At 46.1% G+C, this 18901-nt stretch overlaps 1 protein-coding gene across 1 annotated transcript in view; it reads right to left on the reverse strand.

Moving 5' to 3' along the window:
- Positions 1–8112, reverse strand: part of SFXN2 (sideroflexin 2) — a 29209-nt gene extending 21097 nt beyond the window's left edge. The window contains exon 1 of the mRNA XM_054035686.1: positions 7959–8112. The gene's annotated coding sequence lies outside the window, so the exon portion shown is untranslated. The remainder of the gene's footprint in view (positions 1–7958) is intronic.
- Positions 8113–18901: the final 10789 nt, after the last annotated feature.

Raw genomic sequence — 18901 nt, forward strand, 5'->3', positions numbered from 1 at the left:
ACTGAATTTCCCATCTAAAATAATCATTTACCTTATCGAAAGAAATATCAGGTTTATCCGGCACTATTTTTGGTAAACTTGTTGCATTTCATCTCATTTTCCATTGACCTCCATGATGTTAATTATTTGTTTCTTCAAAATTTGTTCTAAAGCCTTACATACTGCTGAGGTCAGACTAATGGGTCTATAGTTTCCCAAATCACTCCCCCCCCTTTGTTAAATAGACACTATATTTACTATTCTCCATTCATATTTACCACACCCAATTAGATAGATTTATTAAAAATCCTTGCTATTGGACTTGCAGTTTCAAGTATCCATTCTTTCAGTGTTCTGAAATGACGATTATCTGGTTCCCCAACCAGAACACAAACTCTTTGCTTCCTACCTCAGATGTGGTTATTTCCATTTCTAGATGCTCATTGGCACTAGTCATCCTGCCTTTGCCACCCCGTGTTCTCCATCCTCAGCCTTGCTAAAAACGGAGGCAAAGTATTCATTTGTTTTTGGACCATACCTAACTTACACTTAATTTCTACCCCATCATCGCTGCATGGCAACCCCACTTCTTTGCTTGCACTTTTTATTTATATAGCCAAAGAATCTTTTACTCTTTGTTTTAATTTTGTTTGCACGGTCTAAGTACTTTTGACAAATCTCACTTTCTCCCTACGCTTTCAACACCAACATGGAGCTTTTGTTTGCTGATCAATCTCTTTCTCGTAGGCTCTCTGTTTCCTCCTACTAGCCTTTCTGAGCTGGTTCTTCAACCAGCTAGAACTGGAGAGCTTCTCCATAAGCTTTTCTCCCCCATGCCGGGATACAAATTCCATGTCATATTCCAAACCCCTCCTGCACATTGAAATTTCCCCAAGATCTACCCTTTTGTAATCAAAAACCTTAGTTACCAACTAAAAATCTGTCCGCGATCACATCCAGAAATAACTGGACCCTACGACTGCCAGAAGTGTTTGCTCTCCAGGCTATAGTCAGAAAGTTAGTCTCCCACAATGACAATTTTGGGTACTATTTCTAACATGATGACTCCAACACAAACTTATGGGACCTGTTAGACTCCCTGTACCTCACTGTCTCCCATCATCTTAACGAGGATCATTATACTTACCAGCCTTGCCAGGCTGAACTGATGTTTGTGCAAGGCTCTGAAAATGAGAAAAGCCGTATGAAATAGCCACGTATTGATATTCAGGAAAGGGGGTGACCCTGATGGTCCGATACAGAAGAGGAGCAATATGAGGTTCCTTGGGATTGGAAGGATTCTGCTGCCCCCCTTAGAATCACCAGTTACAAGACAAATTAAGCCCGTGCTACCACCTTCTCTACTGGCAAAGGTGAAGTGACAGGAATGGAAGAACTTAAACATAACGCACCCCAAACTCGTAGGTTTAAGAACTGATGGACCTTGAGCCCAATCTGAGCTGCTAGCTCTAACCTTGCTGGGCATATACTTATTTTCTTTTTTTTAGAATTATTGCTTGGCTTTAAAGTAGCCAGTAACTGATTGCGAGTTTCATGGCATGTTAAAGGGATCCCTACACATTAGCACTTGAACGGATGGACCGTCACCAGGCTCATGAAAGAAACAGGATGGCGATCTGCTCTCAGATTTTACAAAGCAAATAGCCTGCTAAGACTTAGCACCAACACAGCCTTTCCCGCCAGCAGATCTCCCTGCAGTCGCCAACGAGAAGCAAGTTTTGCTCTTCCCATTTTACAGACAAAGGTCACACAGCCAGACAGTGGCAGTGCTGGGGATTCATCCATGGAGCCATGTTCTGTTTTAGAGGAACATTTCTCTAGATCCCTTTCCAATGCAGAATACATACAGTCTAAGCCCTCCTTTGAGCTAGGCAATGGAGTGCACACCTATGGGCGTTTGGCATCAACCTACCACTTCTTGGTAACAGATCTTCCTAACGCCATGCCTGGGAGAGGTGTCACAGCACATGACCTTAGGGAATCACAGGAAAGAGAGAACAGGATTCTCTGTTCCTCTTCTCCATCTCTGCTGGGGCAGTATCGGTCCCCACAGAGCACTGTGAAGTCCAGTTTCGGACATCCCAGAAAGCGTGCATCCCGTGGCTGACTAATTCCAAAATCCTGTGGATTGATCCATTGTTGCTGATGGGATTCCCGCTTCTGCACTGGAACTAACTTGCCATTTATCAGACGATTGCAAAACATGGCAGCCTGGCTAACTTCAGTGGTCACTGAGGGTGGGGACGCCCCATGCCAAACCTATACCCGACCAATGCACTCGACAGCACTTGTTTTTCCAGGCGCCAAAGTGGGTGCATTTTGAAATGGACTGGCATCTCCCACTGGGGCCACGTGAGCTGCCGCATAAATTACTTCAGCAGCTGCCCAGTGCTGCTGTCCTGTCTATATCGCTGATTGGTCTAGAGGTCTCAATGGAAGGAAGGGGTGTAACATCAAAAGGGGAGAAGACAACTGCCATGCTCTACTGGCTGGGGATGACGGGGAGCAGGAAACAGACAAAGTCCTTTTCAGCCATCAGCCACATTCTCTTCTCTTCACTCCTGCAGTGGCTTCCATTCAGCCAGCCAGCTACAGAGCATCTCACCTACAGGTTGTCTCCTACCTCTTCACAGTTCCTGTAGAGATGCAATCAAGGGAGAGGAATGAAAGGTTAGTCAGTGTGCAAATCCAGAGGCAGTGCAGTCCAGTGGCTAGAGCAGGGAGGCAGGAACTGAGTAACTGGCCCTGCCAATATTACGTAGCTTCCTTGGGCGTTGTTCAAAAAAGCCACTTGAAACACAGGTGCAGCTTCTGAGTCTGGTTCTGGTGGTGGAAACATCGGGGAGGGGGGAGGAAAAATAAGAGACTGGAAAATGAAATACTCATCATTTTGTTTATCAGTTTGTCCCAAGTTAAAGCCCACAAAGGATCCTAATTATTAATCAGGACTGCATAGAGAGTCCAAGGACCTTGTACTGTGCAGGGGAATGCGACTTGCCGTTGCACTGCTAGAAAACAGTCCACCAAGCTGAATCAAGCTTGCAGGTCTCGGTGCTGGGCTTGACCTCTGAATAAATATTAAACTCCTTTTATGAATGTGCATCATTCTCTCAACATGCCCAGGGCATTCCAGTCACCAGGGGCCTGATCCAAAGCCTACTGAACTCAGTGAGACCCACGCATTCATTTCAATGGGGTTTTATCAGGCCCATGGGGAAGAAGGTGATGTTTGACAGTACCACAGGACATTCCCATAAGCCGGCCAGGGAAATGTGGTCTAGATTAAGTTCATGTAAGATGAGTGCACACCTGGTTGAAAGACCGTACTCAGCGCAGTTATCAATGGTTTGCTGTCAAACTGGTAGGCCGTAGCTCGCGGGATCCCACAGTGGTCAGTCCTGGGTCCAGTACTATTTAATATTTTCACTGATGCCTTGGATAACGGAGTGGAGAGTATTCTTACAAAATGTGCAGATGACACCCTGATGGGAAGGGCTGCCAGCAGTTTGGAGGGCAGGATTCGAATTAAAAGTGACCTTGACAAATTAGTCTGAATTCTACAACATGAAATTCAATAAAAGACAAGTGCAAAGTACTTCACTTAGGAAGGAAAAATCAAATACACAACTACAAATGGGAAATAATCAGCTAGGCGGTTCTACTACTGAGAAGTATCCGGGGTTATAGTGGATTACAAATTGAGTGAGAGTCACCAGTATGACGCAGCTGCAAAGGCGGCTAATATTCCAAGCCACATTAAAAGAAGCGTTGAATGTATGACATAAGCAGTAATTGTTTTGTCCCGCTCTACTCAGCGCTGGTGAGGCCCCAGCTGAAGTACTGTGTCCAGTTCGGGGTACCACACTATAGGAAAGATGGGGACAAATTGGAGAGAATCCAGAGAAGAGCAACAAAAATGATAAAAGGTTTAGAAAACCCGATCTCTGAGGAAAGGTTAAAAATATTGGGAAAAGAATACTGAAGAAGGACCTGGTAACAGTCTTCAAATATGTTACGGATTGTTATAAAGAGGATGGTGATCAATTGTTCTCCAAGTCCACTGAAGGCAGGGCAAAAAGTAACGGGCTTCATCCGCAGCAAGAGAGATTTAGGGTTAGATTTTAGGAATAACTTTCTAACTATAGTAGTTAAACTCTGGAATAGGCTTCCAAGGAGGGGATTCCACAACCTATCACTGGAGGTTTTAAAGACCAGATTGGGCAAACTCATGTCTCAAGGGTGGTCTAGGTTAACTTGGGCCCAGCTCAGCACAAGGGGCTGGACTTGATGACTTCTTGAGTTCCTTCCACCCCTATAGTTCTAGGATTCTAAAAACACTAAAGTCCATGGGGAGGGAGAAGCAGCTATGGAAAAGATACACCTAGCAGTGAGGGAAGAAAGACAGAAAACACTGATGGTAAAAGCAGACCGGGGAGAAAAGCCAAATCAGAAAAGACAAAACATCTTGAAGAAAGAAGGGACTGATAGCTAGCTTTGCACGTTCACTGAAAAACTGTCAGGCCTCCTGGGTTCTATCCCTAGCTCTGCCCTTTCTGTGCCACCAGTTTCTTCATCTCTAAAAATGGGGATAACCTACCACATGGGAGAGTCATGAATTACAAACAGGAGTGATTTAAAGGCCTTTGAGATTCTTGGCTGAAGGGAACAGCAGGCAAAGAGTTAATTTAAAGAAGAGCTTTGAAAGAGGAGTCTGAGGGGAGTGGAGCTATACAGGCTCTGAAAGAGAGAATGAAAGTGTAAACCAGAGGATGGAGATCAGGGCTGTGGGAAACTGATCTACTGATCCTCAACACCTCAGTGGTGCAACACCACCGATGCAATGGCGCTAAGGATGTATTTAGCTCAGAACATTTCCATTGTACAGCGTTTGCTTTGCCCAAACATCGTGACTAAGTTTTAATGATGCTTTGGCTGATTTTATGCCTTCTCCCCGCCCCCTCTTGGGATGGGGTGGACACAGTGAATAGTCCCTCACCCCAAGAGCAGCCTCCCCTCCCCCCTATGGAGGTTAGAGATTCCCCCTTATTTTCCTTTCAGTGGGGCATGGAAGACAACAATCTAATTCAACACCTTTCTCTTTCTGTGCAGAGGAAGCATCAGCAAGCAAGGAGAGAGGAAGGGGAATATGGGTGGGTAGCCCCCAGCAAGGGCCGGGGTGAGGGGGAGAGCGAGGAGGTGAGGATTTCACCGCCTCTGTAGCCGTTGTCCAAAGCCCGGAAAGACGTTTCCTTTCAGTCCCACCAAAGGAGAAACTGGCTCAAACCAACATTCAGCCTCTTGGAAAGGTCCAGACGAGTTACCATGGACACAGCAGAAACATTCCATCCAGCAACTGATGTGAGCAAAATGCCGTTAACCTAACAGAGCTTGAAACAGCTACTGGGACGGGGGGGAAGCAGCGGGGGCTGCATTTTTCAGAAAACGGGTTTAAATAAACACCGAGAACCCAGGCAGTCAGCGACTCGCTTTATGAGAGATTTCAGATGATCCAGGAGCTTGCTCTGCACCCCTTCATTATGCCCAGAGTCTGTTTAGAGAGTCACCAGTTGCAAACATTCCCAGGGCTGTCAACTCTTCCCGCCGGATTGGGTTTCAAAAGATTCCTTGTCTTGCAACAGCGGGTTTTGCTTGCATGGTTTCAATGAGCCACAGTTTCAAGTCTCAACCCTCCATCCCCTACCACAGTGACGTGTGGCAGGTTTTCCCACACCCCACTGGTTAGCCCAGGCCAACACGCACTCCCTCTTCCCCTGCTTCCTCGCATGAGGCTGCAGCTGGGCACCCATGGTTAGCCTGACATGACCCAGGCTACAGCAGGTACAAGGTGTCAGAGGAAATCTCTGCTTGCTCCCTGTCAATCACATAGGCCCCACCCATTAACTCAGGCACTCTGAAACATTGTGGAAGAAGAAGCTATAGAGTTTGGACAATGACCCTTGTGTGAGTCCTGACAGCAGAAACTCTGGCCCAGCCCCTGACCAGCTCCCATTGGGATTACTCTTCCCAAACAAACCACCACCATGGGTCCATCCAAAACACAGCAACCAAAGTTACCTTCCTAGGACACAGCCTGTTGTTTCACCCACACACTCTCCCCACTGACACCCTTTCCAGGTTCTATAACTCCACTTCTCCCCACCTGTCTGAGCTCATCTCGGTCCCCCCCACTCTGCCAAGGATGGGCCTATGGCACTGCACTGGCTCTCAGCTCCCCTGGGGGTTTTCACTGTACACCCCCCCATTACACTGCACTGCCCTCCTCCCCCCAGATACCCTGGGCTTTGCAATGTACTCGCCTTTCTAGTCCCTCTCCGATAACTTCCCTGTCTCCACACACAGCTTATACTGCACCTGCCATCTCCTCTCAGAGTCTCTGGGCTAGATACTGCACCCTCCCACCAAAACCAAAAACCACTGCACTCCTCTCTGACCACTTGGTTTGCACACTACCCTCCCCTCACAACACTGCACCCCCCACAACACCGCACTGACACTCCCTCCCCCTTTCCCATCCACCCCCCAACAGGGTGTACACTGCACCCTCCTACTCCAAAGCACTGCACTTCCCTGTCTCATCTCCTGTGGTTTACACTGCAATCCCCCCCCCCCAACACTGCACCCCCTCCCCAAAGCACTGCACTTCCCTCACACACCTCCTGGGGCTTACACTGCAATCCCCCCCAACACTGCACCCCCTCCCCAAAGCACTGCACTTCCCTCACACACCTCCTGGGGCTTATACTGCAATCCCCCCCAACACTGCACCCCCTCCCCAAAGCACTGCACTTCCCTCACACACCTCCTGGGGCTTATACTGCAATCCCCCACAGCACTGCACCCCCTCCGCAATGCACTGCACTTCCCTCACACACCTCCTGGGGCTTACACTGCAGTCCCCCACAGCACTGCACCCCCTCCGCAATGCACTGCACTTCCCTCACACACCTCCTGGGGCTTACACTGCAATCCCCCCCAACACTGCACCCCCTCCCCAATGCACTGCACTTCCCTCACACACCTCCTGGGGCTTACACTGCAATCCCCCCCAACACTGCACCCCCTCCCCAAAGCACTGCACTTCCCTCACACACCTCCTGGGGCTTACACTGCAATCCCCCACAGCACTGCACCCCCTCCCCAAAGCACTGCACTTCCCTCACACACCTCCTGGGGCTTACACTGCAATCCCCCACAGCACTGCACCCTCTCCCTTCCAGCCCCCCAGGTGTACACTGCACCACCGACCCCAAAGCACTGCACTTCCCTGTCTCATCTCCTGTGGTTTACACTGCAATCCCCCCCCAACACTGCACCCCCTCCCCAAAGCACTGCACTTCCCTCACACACCTCCTGGGGCTTATACTGCAATCCCCCCCAACACTGCACCCCCTCCCCAATGCACTGCACTTCCTTCACACTCCTCCTGGGGCTTACACTGCAATCCCCCACAGCACTGCACCCCCTCCCCAATGCACTGCACTTCCCTCACACACCTCCTGGGGCTTACACTGCAATCCCCCACAGCACTGCACCCCCTCCCCAATGCACTGCACTTCCCTCACACACCTCCTGGGGCTTACACTGCAGTCCCCCACAGCACTGCACCCCCTCCCCAATGCACTGCACTTCCTTCACACTCCTCCTGGGGTTTACACTGCAATCCCCCCCAACACTGCACCCCCTCCCCAAAGCACTGCACTTCCCTCACACACCTCCTGGGGCTTACACTGCAATCCCCCACAGCACTGCACACTCCTTGTGGCTTGCACTGCCCCCTTTAGACCCCTGGAGGCTTGCCCACCCCCCATTACACCACACTTCCCCCCCCCCCGACTTCCTGGATTTGACACAGTACCCCCCTCTCTCTCTCTCTCTCTCTCTCTCTCTCTCTCTCTCTCTCTCTCTCTCTCTCTCTCTCTCCCCAGCTCCCTCCCTACCTGCCGCTGCCCCCAGGCAAGAGCCCCGCTTCTGCTGTCTGGCCCACGTGGTTTTCACCGCCCCGCTCCTTAACGCGTGGCCCTCGTCAGCCAATCAGAGCCGGCCTCCCCCGCGTTGCCAGCATCAGCACAGGACCTGGGACGGGAGCCAAGGGGGTGGAATACGCATGCGCCGGACAGGGACCGCCCGAGGAGGGGTACGAGGCCGGCATTGGGCGAGGCGGGATGTGTCTGACCCCGCCCCGCTGCCGCTCGTGCCGCGTGCGTGCCGCGGAGAAGGGTGACGCTGTACGTAGGAGGCGGCGCGCATGACGCAGTTGCCCATGGTAACCCGGGAGCCGCGTAGAGGATGGTGAGTGCGGGATATGAGGGGGGGCCGGGCTGCTGGGGGGGGGGTAGCCAGGGGAGGGTCCCCCTGTCTGGGGGCAGCCTGGGTGGGGAGGGGGGCTTGGGGGTTGCTGGGGGGGGGGCAGCCTGGGTGGGGAGGGGGGCTTGGGGGTTGCTGGGGGGGGCAGCCTGGGTGGGGAGGGGGGATTGGGGGTTGCTGGGGGGGGCAGCCTGGGTGGGGAGGGGGGATTGGGGGTTGCTGGGAGGGGGGCAGCCTGGGTGGGGAGGGGGGATTGAGGGTTGCTGGGGGGGGCAGCCTGGGTGGGGAGGGGGGATTGAGGGTTGCTGGGGGGGGCTTGGGGTTGCTGGGGGGGCAGCCTGGGTGGGGAGGGATGCGGGGCTGAGAGCTAAGCCTAGGGAGAGGGATGGGGGGGCAGGGTGCTGGGGGCCCAGCCTGGCTGGGGAGGGATAGATGGGGGCCAGGGTGCAACGGAGAGGGAGGGATGGGGGTCCAGCCTGGGAGGAAGGGATGGGGGCTGGGGTGTTGGGACCAAGCTTGGGGGGAGGGTGGGATGCTGGGGGGCCCAGCCTGGCTGGGGAAGGATGGATGGAGGGGGGCTAAGGTGCCATGGAGAGGGAGGGAGGGATGGGGGTCCAGCCCAGGTGAGGTGGGAGGGATGGGCTGGAGGGGCTAGCCTGTGTGGGGAGGAAGGAATGGGGGGGATGGGGTTCTGCAAACCAAGCTTGGATGGATGGGGTGCTGGGGTACTATGAAGAGGGAGAGATGGGGGGCACCCTGGGGGTCTCATTGGAGGAGAAAGGACAGGCAGGTACTCAGAAGTTTCAGGCATGCAGTGCCAGGGTGAGGAGGGGTTGACATAGCTGCTGCAGGGGAGCACCCCATGCCCCCATGAGGTGGGCTAGCCCTAGGGCAGGATGGTGTGCAGGGTGTGTGCAGAAACTAAAGGAACACAAGCTTATGACAGTGGGACAGAGGATGGGTGAAAGAGGTGAACCGCCTCCAATAGCCCCCCGTATAGGGCTACATTCAGTCCTCAGATCCATAGAGATGGCCTGATTTGCACACACTGGTTCAAGGCAACCTCATGTTCCCTAATTGAGAAGCTACACGGACAGCATGCTAGGAGCATAGCACACGCAGCATCTTCACTGTGATGGTTCTGCAAGCTACATTCCCCACCCATCCCAGCCTGCAGTGTTCAACACTGCTCCATCATAAAAGGTGTGGAGACAAAGGCCAAGAGGCCTTGTTCCCTTTTTGTCCAGTTAATGGTGGGTCATTACATACTAGACACAGTGGTCACCACAGGAAATATATCTACTTTAAAGATGAGGGCAGTTACATAATGCAAAGGAGCACTCCACCAACTATACTTGGGCAGCAGTTGCTGACAGATAAAGTTGCACCTTTGCTTTCTGAAGGTCTCAAACTGGTATAGTCTGGGATTGCTGAATGGTTTCTGAGCATTTAGTGTGTGTGAGATCAGGTGGGCAGGAAGGAAGTAGATAGTTTTCAGTGCATGTTTTACTTAGTGTTAAACCAGAAAGATACACAAATGTGTTTCCCATATATTAAATCAACGTTTCCCAAAGTGTGCGTTGTGGCCCCTTGGGGTTCATCAGAGACTAGCTGGGTTGGGGAGAGACATGGGGAGCACCCCAGCTAAAGACCCTGACATAAATTGTTCTCCAGAATCTCAGCTTTCATTTAAAAAAAACAAACAAACAACAAACACCATGTCTCTAGTGGTTATGGCTGTGAAGAAAACCTTGAAAATGTGAAGGGAGTGAAACTGCCGCAGAGACCAGAGTTTGCAGAGAGCCTAGAACCATAGCCCTCAGGTGTGAATTGCCCCATTCTTCTCAGTGGTTCCTCACTCTGTTGCCAATAATGAGTTAACAATGTTGACCTTTAAATTATTTCAATGCACATCAAAGCATATAAGAAATGAGTAGAAGTTTAATATTATGAAGATCTATACCAGCATTTCCCCAAAGTGTGGGGAGGAGGGCATGAAGTACCAGCTGGGGAAAGGAAGTGAGGGCACAGCAGATGTATAAATTGAGAGATGGGTAGATTGCAATCCCACCATGTGAAGTTTAACAATGAGAGCCCAGTCAGTTTTGTTGTCCTAAAAGAGGGCTCATCTTTTGAAAGTTTGGAAAATATTTTGTTAAATGGCACCTGTGGCTTACTTGCTACTGTAAATAACTATATTTACATGTTTATGCCACTTTATTAACAGGCATCAGGCAAAGAGTATAATAACTTTGTACTTATAGGGCCTTTTATTCAAGGATATTAAAGTGCTCTATCATGATGTTCAAGCATTATCCCTTTTTGCAGATGGGGAAACTGAATCATGGAGAGGTTAGGTGACTTGCTCCAAATTATTATATGGAGACAGGGTAGTTTCTGCATAGTTAAAAGTGCAGTCAGGCAGCTTAAGGCTGATTGTGACCTATTTCAAGCAAAACCACAATCCATTTATTGTCAGTAGTCTCCTTGATACCTAGAATTTGTTCCAAAAATTGAGAATTTTCTGAGATAAGATTTGGAAAGTGACTCCTTTTAGAAATGTTTGCATATGGTCTAATAGTTTGTTGGTGCTTTTATCTGCCCAATAAAATTACATTACATCACAGGGTTTTGTTTTTTTTTAAAGAGTACGTCTTAACATTTACTCATATACACCAGGTAGTTATCAAAGACAGGTATGCTGAAATATGTACAAACATGTTCCAAAAACTAGACATGAGTTTCAAACACCAAATCCAACAGAAGGAAGAAAAGCATGCAGGCATTGTCATCATTGATACCCATAGATACAAATTTTGTGTGTGAGTCTTTTTCCTATGGAAATCTGCATGTGATACATTGCTAACAAATTTAAAGGATGCAAAAGAGTTTGATTTCAGTTATGCAAAGGCATGCACAGGACCCATTCAGATATCTCCCAGTGTCCCAAAATAGAAAACTTGGTATGACCTCTTTTGATAGAAAACTATCTCAGTGGGTTTGAGCAGGGAAAACTTTTTAGGTGATTTGACTCCAGCAAAAGTTACATTTTTTTCTGCATTAAAGTTTATGCATTGAATGATACCATAGTCTGGAGTTTGCACAGCAAGTAATTGATTTAGTTTTGCCTGTGTTAGAAGTATTGAATAAGCTGTGCTCAATAGATTAAGGCTCTTTGGTTGTTTTGAAAAAGGCTTAGTGCTTTTATGTAACATCTGCAGTTAGGCAGGCTAAGAGAAAGTTAATCAAACTTCATGCTTCAGGGCATCAGCTGCAGTAAGGAAGGACTCCCCACCCTCACACACTGTGTACAGAATTGCACAATGGACCAGAAATGAAACATCAGCTACTGGCCACTGCTGAAGGCATGATATTAGACTTGACATTTGTTTGATCCCACTTTAGCGAATCCTATATACATCCAGTGAAACCTTCAGTAACCTTCCTCCAGTAGGCATCCTCTGTCTTCCGCAATGATTTTAGAGTTGTTGTTATTACTGTTTATTGTAGAGTTTAGGAGCCCCAGTCATGGACCAGAACCCCACTGTGCTAGGCACTGTACAAACACAGAACAAAAATATAGTTCCTTCCCCCAAGAGCTTACAATCTAAGTATAAAACTTAGACTTGGAGGGGAGGGATAGCTCAGTGGTTTGAGCATTGGCCTGCTAAACCCAGCACTGTGAGTTCAATCCTTGAGGGGGCCACTTAGGGATCTGGGGTAAAAATCAGTACTGGTCCTGCTAGTGAAGGCAGGGGGCTGGACTCAATGACCTTTCAAGGTCCCTTCCAGATCTAGGAGATAGGATATCTCCAAAACAAGAGACTACAGGTGCAGACAGACCAGTGGGAGAGTACAGGGACAATATTGGCCAGTGTGATAGGCATTTTTTTGTAGGCATAATCGAAAAGGAGGGTTTTGAAGGAGGATAATGAGGTAGCTCTACAGATGTTTATTGGGAACTTTTCTTAAGCCTGACTAGCAGCATGAGAGATAGCACAAAGGTGCTTGTTTCAGATTTAACCAATGGGTAATGGAGGCTTGCGCCAAGGGCCAATCAGAGGCCGGAGTCAGCATCTTGATAGAGAATAAGAGAGGATAGGTAGGATGGGGTTAGGCCATGAAGGGCCTTAAAAGTGAAGACAAGTAGTTTATGTTTGATGCGATAGAGAAGGGGGAGGCAAAGAGTGGGGTGACATGGTCAAGCAGTGGGCTAGGAGAATGATCTTTACAGCAGCGTTGTAGTTCAGTGGAATTTTATTTGATCTTTTGTTAAATGCCACACTGACTAGGTAAACATTTGCTGGTCACTGAAGGCAGTTTTTACTGATATTCTAAATTCATCATCTGAGCTTTGTGGCTAATACAACAAAACAGAAGATATTTGCTTCTTCCCCCTAATGGGGACACAACTCCACCCCATAGTGACTGACAGGCCCCACGTCGCCTTATTTCAAGCCCATAGCATAATGTGAAATATCCTTTATATTGTCAACTCTAATATGAAATTTACACAGATTATTTCAATGCTCAGTTCCTCCCAGATCAACTTCTAATTTGGCCTATAAATGTGACTCTTCCTTTCAACAGCTTCTATGCCACAGGATGTGGTTGCATGCACCAACTAGTTCTAGAAATCCACACCGCTTGGATTTCAAGCTGAATAAACCTGCCAAACCTTAGGACTGTAAACGTCATTGTATTTTTATATATATGTATTAAGAAAAGTTTAGCGCACGTAGCTATAACAAAAAAAACTTTTGATAGTTCAGTAGGTGTTTTCAACCTAGAAATGATATATTTTCATAAAACCACATATTTGTATTCTCAGAAGGATGCTGATGAGTGATAATTTTCTTTCATATCCAATTTGCTTTTCGAGTGCTGTATTTCTCTGTATTTGCCACCTAACAGTGTAGAACCCAGTATTAAATATTATATAATTTCTTGGTAATTATCCAGTTGTTCTGTGTTAGCTTTTTTAGTATCTCCACCCACCTTCCAGAAAATGTTGGTATCTTAGTGGTGCTCTCAGGTGTCAATCTCCTGTTGGAGGAGGTCCGGTGTGCCTCTGTACAAAGGAAAGATATTTTGGTCTCTTGTTCAACTCAGTCAAAGACTAAAACAGATTATACATGCCACCACTTCTGGAGTTGCCCAATATGGCCACCCTCATCCAACAGGTGTAGCCTGTTGAGAGTATACATCCTATCATACAGCGCTTCATCATCTGAGTGGCCTCCACAGTTTCCCCCTCCATATTAAAAATGCTGCAATCTGTTCAGTTTTATGCAAATTACATGCAGCCTTCACACTCCTGACAAGTTGCCAGTGCAGCTCTTCAGCTGGACAGTGTGCTTCAATGCCAGTTGAAGACTTGTTCTGCTACTGAACCATGTCACCCATCTCATCCCTTAAACTGCCAATACGCTGCTGCCCGGCCACCAATCCAACCAATAGATTGCTTTCGTAGTATCATTGCCTTGCCTCCTGGAACATCCAGAGCACCACTGCAATATCCATACCACTGCTGTTTACTGCCCACATTTATGGTTTTCCCATTCAAAAGTGAATTCAGATATTTTGTTTGCAAGTAAAAATCTGTCCAGCAGTATGTGCGTAGTAAAGGTTGCACATGCCACATGCTGGAATTATGCAGCAAGTAAATTAACTGTTACTTTTTCTAGTCTGCTAAACCATCAAGGCGCACTTAACACCTTTTTAGCTCATGCATTTAGCAGGGCTGTCAAGCAATTAATTGCTGTCAAGCAATTTATCATGATTAATCACGCGATTTAAAAAATGTATCACGATTAATCACACTTTTAATAATAGAATACCATTTATTTAAATATTTGTGGATGTTTTCTACATTTTCAAATATATTGATTTCAATTACAACACAGAATACAAAGTGTACAGTGCTCACTTTATATTTATTTTTGATTATAAGTATTTGCACTGAAAAAAAAAAGAAATTGTATTTTTCAATTAATCTAATACAAATTCTATAATGCAATCTCTTTATCATGAAAGTTGAACTTACAAATGTAGAATTATGTACAAAAAACTGCATTCAAAAATAAAACAATGTAAAATTTTAGAGTCTGCAAGTCCACTCAGTCCTACTTCTTGTTCAGCCAGTCATTCAGACAGACAAGTTTGTTTACATTTGAAGGAGATAATGCTGCCTGCTTCTTGTTTACAATGTCACCTGAAAGTGAGAACAGGCGTTCTCATGACACTGTTGTAGCCGGCGTCGCAAGGTATTTACATGCCTGCTGTGCTAAAGATTCATATGTCCCTTCATGCTTCAACCACCATTCCAGGGGACATGTGTCCATGCTGATGACAGGTTCTCCTCAATAACAATCCATAGCAGTGTGGACCAACGCATGTTCATTTTCATCATCTGAATCAGATGTCACCAGCACAAGGTTGATTTTCTTTTTTGGTGGTTTGGGTTCTGTAGTTTCCGCATCGGAGTGTTGCTCTTTTAAGACTTCTGAAAGCATGCTCCACACCTTGTGCCTCTCAGGTTCTGGAAGGCATTTCAGATTCTTAAACCTTGGGTCGAGTGCTGTGGCTATCTTTAGAAATCTCACACTGGTACTTTCTTTGCATTTTGTGAAATCTGCAGTGAAAGCGTTCTTAAAACGAACAACATGTGTTGGGTCATCATCCGAGACTGCTATAACATGAAATATATGGCAGAATGCAGGTAAAACAGAGCAAGGGACATACAATTCTCCCCCCAAGAGTTCAATCACAAATTTAATTAACGCATTATTTTTTTAATGTGCGTCATCAACATGGAAGCATGTCTTCTGGAATGGTGGCCGAAGCATGAAGGGGCATACGAATGTTTAGCATATCTGGCACGTAAATACCTTGCAGTACCGGCTACAAAAGTGCCATGCAAATGCCTGTTCTCACTTTCTAGTGATATTGTAAATAAGAAGAGGGCAGCATTATCTCCTGTAAATGTAAACTAACTTGTTTGTCTTAGCAATTGGCTGAACAAGAAGTAAGACTGATTGGACTTGTAGGTTCTGAAGTTTTACATTGTTTTGTTTTTGAGTGCAATTATGTAACCAAAAAAATTTACATTTGTAAGTTGCACTTTCAGGACAAAGAGATTGCACTACAGTACTTGAATTGAAAAATACTATTTCTTTTATTTATCATTTTACAGTGCAAATATTTGTAATAAAAAATAATATACTTTGATTTCAATTACAACACAGAATACAATATATATGAAAACGTAGAAAAACATCCAAAATATTTAATAAATTTCAATTGGTATTCTATTGTTTAACAGTGCGATTAAAACTGCGATTGTTCGCAATTAATTTTTTTTAATTGCTATTCATTTTTTTTAGTTAATCGCATGAGTTAACTGTGATTAATCGACAGACCTAGTATTTAGGTATTTATAAGGCTGAATTTTTAAAAATCTCCACAGATTTTACTGAGTGATGCTTCTCCTGGATATTAAATATCTATTTACTAGAATCAGAATACATAGATGTAACTTTAGAACAGTAACTTTTTTGAATTACTGATAGCCCAAACTAGAGTTTGTGTCTTGATTTAAATTGGATTGCATTTTAACTGCACACATGAGCTATATAATATATATGCAAACAGAGCTACTAAAGTAGAGTCTACATCTATATATTGGTTTGCTTTCCTTCTAGCCTTCTAAATCAGCTTACTTATACCTTAGAGAATACTTTTATTTCTATAAATAACCCCTTCTCTATTGGCTAACCCAGATAATCCTGCGATCAACCATGCAACAAGAAGTGTCACTTGAATAGAATATGGAACGATGATGATCTTATTTCTTGTAGGCTGTTGTGTTAGTTTGGAAGTTCATCATTCAGCAATAGTAGAGGATCTATTAACATTTGTTTTTCATTCCTCCCCTGAGAAGTATTTAATGGTAGATAAGTGATGCTTTGTAGCTTATTCTTTTGCATTTGGTTTCTTGTAGTTGAATTTAAAGTTAAAAAGGTTCCTAATCTTGACCTGCTCTGGGAATGTATTGCTGTACTCTTAGCAAGCAGTACTGTGAACAGGATTCATGTTTCATCAGCCCTTTTAGCTTGAACAGTAAACTACAATAATAGGGCTTGATTCAAAGCCCCCTGAAATCAATACTCCCATTGATTTCAATGTGCTTCGGATCAAGCCCATAAAGAATAAAGAAAATTGTGGGAAATTTGGGATTGTCTCTATTTAGCAGTGTTACTCAAAATGAATAGCAACCCTCTAATATGCACAAGTTCTACTTCCTTACAAGGGTATGTCTGCATTTATTATTTCAGTTGTGTATTAACACACTGACTTATAGAATCAGAAATGTAGGGCTGGAAGGGACCTTGAGAAGTCATCAAGTCTAGTCCCCTACAATCAGGCAGGATCAAGTAAACAAACCATCCCTGACAGGTGTTTGTCTAACCTGTTCCTAGAAACCTCCAATGACGGGGATTCCACACTGTCCCTTGGAAGCCTACTCCACACCTTAACTGCCTTTATAGTTAGAAAGTTTTTCCTAATATCCAACCTAAGTGTCCCTTGCTGCAGATAATACATAGAATATCAGGGTTAGAAGGGACCTCAAGAGGTCATCTAGTCCAACCCCCTGCTCAAAGCAGGACCAATCCCCAGACAGATTTTTGCCCCAGATCCCTAAGTGGCCCCCTCAAGATTGAACTCACAACCCTGGGTTTACCAGGCCAATGCTCAAACCACTGAGCTATCCCTCCCCCCATTAAACCCATAACTTCTTATTCTGCTTCCAGTGGATGGGTCAGCTAAGAGTATGTCATGCACTTGCCACTTGGTGTTAAGAAGATTCAATATTTCAGGATCATTATCATCAAACCAGTCTGCATGATAGCATTTCCTATATCTATCGCAGTCCAGAACAGCATTATAGATTGTATCATGCAGGGACAATCTTTCAGCAGATAAGTCATCACTAATTGTTGGAAGAGTTTGCTGTGTTGAGAATTGTTCGGCAGTTGACGGATCTTTCAGACAGGCAACAGTTAAATACTTAACTGACTAGTTTTTACACATTTTTGGCTGAGTAAAAAGGGAAAACTTTGATCAATCAAGATGGTTGTCGGTCCCCCAATCTGCTCCGTGTAATACTCGGGTTATGTGCACGTCTCATAGGTCCTGCTGTCAGACCAACACCTAGTCAGTGACGTGAGCCTACCGTTTTGTATTTGTCGGTAGGCCAGTAACTCTGTCACAGTAGGAAATTAGGTTGATTTGTTCTTGACAAATCCATGCTGGCTATGCCTTATAACCCTATTATCCTCTAGATGCTTTCAAATTAATTGTTTAATAATTTGTTCCAGTATCTTTCCAGGTATCGAAGTTAGGCTGACTGATCTATAATTCCCTGTCCTCTTTGTTCCCCGATAAAAGATGCACCACCACCCACAGTGCTGCCTAGTGGTCAGGTGGAGGTAGACATGTCTCCTGCAAGGCTAACCCTTGCTCTCCAGTGTGGGGTTTGTAAACCCCATCACCTGCCCTTTTTAAAGAGAAGTCCTATGTTTGCCCCTCTTCAGTCCTTTGGGATCTCACCCGTCCTGTGTGAGTTCTTGAAGATAATTTCTAACAGTTCCAAGATTGCTTTCAGCTAATTCCTTAAGTGCCCTAGGTTGAATTTCATCAGGCCCTGCCAACTTGAATACATCTAACTTCAAGTTGAGCTAGGATTTGAACTGTGAGTTCCTGGCTCCAGGTCCTACTGGTCTGAGCACAGAGCACACATGGCTGCCAATCAGTGCCTCTTATGGTAGTTTTTTTTAACGGGAACACCTGACCAGTAGAGACTGGACTGAAAACCAGATGACCCAAAAGGGATGAAGAGGCTTTTCCTGCACAGACACATCCCAGAGAGGGAGGATGATTATAATTAGGTGTGATAGCAAGATTCCCATTGGGGCTCCACTGTGATAGGTGCCATACAAACACATGGTAAGAGCTAGTTCCTGCCCGGAAGAGCTTACATTCTAAACAGGCAAGATGGAGAAAGCGTGTGGGAGGGGACAGAGAGGCACTGAGTGATTAAGTGACTTGCCTGAGGTCACCTAGCAAATCACTGGCAGAGCTCTTGACTCACAGTCTGTTGCCCCATCTACTTGCCGCACTGCCTCTCTGTTGTGTGGCTGTGCTTGTCAGAAGGGCTCTGAATCAAAGTAGGGTAACCGGTGTTCCTCAGTTATATGCCAGCACCCAGCATGCTCTTCCGCCGACCGTTATTTCGTAGCAATGCAGCTGTCTGGGCACTGGCACCAGCACAGGTTTATGTTGTGTTCACGTGCACAGTTATTTTCTGGTGGTTTGCATTGTAAAGAAACCGACGTGCCGATTCCGTGTCCGAATCCTGGGGCTGAGCCTGGCTGATGTTTGACGTTTTCTTAACCATGAGGTACAGTGATCTGAGATACTTTTGTGAGCCGCTGCATCCTCAGAAACCCGAACTACACGTTTCATTTGCCCAGAGTATTTTAGAGGACTGGTAAATGGGGTTTTGGATAATCAG

The sequence above is a fragment of the Malaclemys terrapin genome, chromosome 7, assembly GCF_027887155.1.
Source record: "Malaclemys terrapin pileata isolate rMalTer1 chromosome 7, rMalTer1.hap1, whole genome shotgun sequence".
NCBI lineage: Eukaryota > Metazoa > Chordata > Testudines > Emydidae > Malaclemys > Malaclemys terrapin.